Source organism: Argentina silus (genome assembly GCF_951799395.1).
Source record: "Argentina silus genome assembly, chromosome: 3".
Lineage (NCBI taxonomy): Eukaryota > Metazoa > Chordata > Actinopteri > Argentiniformes > Argentinidae > Argentina > Argentina silus.
This window is the reverse complement of record NC_139657.1, coordinates 15,571,684-15,573,790: the sequence shown is the minus strand read 5'-3', so window position 1 is coordinate 15,573,790 and position 2,107 is coordinate 15,571,684. Positions and strand designations below refer to the sequence as shown.

At 42.2% G+C, this 2,107-nt stretch overlaps 1 protein-coding gene across 1 annotated transcript in view; it reads right to left on the bottom strand.

Annotated features, from left to right (window-relative positions):
• Positions 1 to 1,440: 1,440 nt before the first annotated feature.
• pdhx (pyruvate dehydrogenase complex component X) overlaps positions 1,441 to 2,107 on the bottom strand; it is a 35,946-nt gene continuing 35,279 nt past the window's right edge. The window contains exon 11 of the mRNA XM_083666794.1: positions 1,441 to 2,107. This exon is cut by the window's right edge and continues 384 nt beyond it. The gene's annotated coding sequence lies outside the window, so the exon portion shown is untranslated.

The window sequence follows — 2,107 nt, the reverse complement described above, 5'->3', positions numbered from 1 at the left end:
AAAGCTACATTATATGAGACCATAGCTGCACAGCACTGGCTACTCAGATGGATATTCAAGATTACAGTGATGCATTCACTGAGCTATAAGGACGGTGGGAACAGAATAACTGGCATTCTGTAACTACATAAATGACATGAGCCTTTTTTATTTTTCCCCCCCATTGTACTGTGGAGGTTATAACTCCAGCTTAAATGTTCAGGGGTATTTGTCCTTTTCTCTCAGTGCACCTTCCATCGCCGTGGTAACTAGGAGACAGTGGAGGGGTGCGTGTGGAAATGGGTAGCAGAACAGTGGGCACACTGTAAAAAGCAGCTGTGTGTTGCCAATTGCCTGTATGCCCCCCTGCCCTCTAACTCCCTCGCCCCCAACGCCTGTCTATCTCTCTCCCCCAGACACCCCCCCCCCCCCCTCCCTCTACCTCTCAACACAGAATGCACACATCTCTCCCTGCTACCAAAGCAACGGTTCAACCTCAAAAGAAGAACAAAATGTTCTTGCACGAGAGTCATTGGTGTGTGGTTGTACGCTGTGTGAGGAATGGAACTGAGTACATAGAATCATGGTAGAGTAGAGCTTGCGTTTTTGTTTTGATAGGCTATCAATCAGTTTTACTCTTGGGTTGGGAATGCTTAATTGGGCGCTGGTCTCTAATACGGTTTGTGCGTAGTCCATGTTTAATTGGCATATTCCTTTCCCTCTTAGAAACACACCATCTAAAGCATACTAACCTCTGACAAATCATGTTCTGAAACTATGAATATAGCTACAGTACAGTACTACATAGCTCCTTGTATACCAGATATTATCAGTATTTTCATGAAAGCCAAGCAAGGACAGAAACAAATTTAGAGCGTACAGTCAGGCAACTGTTTTCACTGTGTCCAAACACATTAACAAAAAAACATCCATGACTTGGCCCTAACAGACGTCAACGTTGTTTCATGAGGGGTACTTTATGGAAAAGAAACTCTGAATAGAGGATCAGAAACATTCTAAGATTCGTCTCAACCCCCCCCTTGTGAGAGATCACACTGCCTGGGGCATCACCCTGCAGCCCTTTTCCCCTTTACACTCCACACATACTGTATCTGAACACGCTATCTACAGTACATGTATGTGCTTATGTAGGATACAGTCCACCCCCACCAGTGTTGACACACATGTAAACAGCTGTTCCACACACACTTACAGCAAACACGCCTGTGAGCACACACACCAACACATCCAAACAATCTGCTACCTGGAACTCGACAGCCCTCTCTGCCCAGCAAATTATTTTAATTGGTTTCTATGCAATGATCATTACGTAATCCCTGACTTCAGTTTCCAATTAAGCACACACAGACGAAGAAGCATTTGTATAGCATAGGTGACTGTGTTATACATAGGACAAGAAGAAAAACACTCTTCAATAATGCACATGACAACTTTGCAGGTTGAACAGCAAATATGCAATTTATTGGTTTGGTTTGGTTTGGCCAGATACATGTTTTGACTTTTTCAGATGATGTTACGATATTTCAGAACTTTTAAATAAGTTAGGAGACATTATGAACAGGCATAATCTTGAGAGGCTTCAGTGGATTTGTTTTCCGTTAGCCATCAGAATGTTCCCGAGGGAATTTAAATGTACCATTCTGGCAGGGCTGATTCACACAAAAGAAATGTAGTGCTGTGGAAGGCCCGTAATAAATACATGAGAGAAATGTACAAAAAAGATACAGGTCTATACATCAGCATCTGTTGCATTTTACAGGTGAATGAGAACTCATTGTGACATGGGTTGTTGGATTGGGACATATGGGACTCTTGAACTGGATAAACCACTTTACTGTATATACAAACACATGTGCCATTGTTGTGTTAGAATAGCCCCCATACATACAGACCTTTCCCACAGGTTGACTGGGATACACACCCTGTGTTGCAGTCAATGTGAACACCTCCATAACAAAGCCTCGAGATTATCAGAGAAATCACCATGACAAAGCAGAGGGTAATAAGCAATCATAACTACTGTATATATGTAGAAATTACAGCACACCTATCCTTAATCCTGATACGTGTCATGACAATTCTCATTTAGTTACAACTAACTTAAATT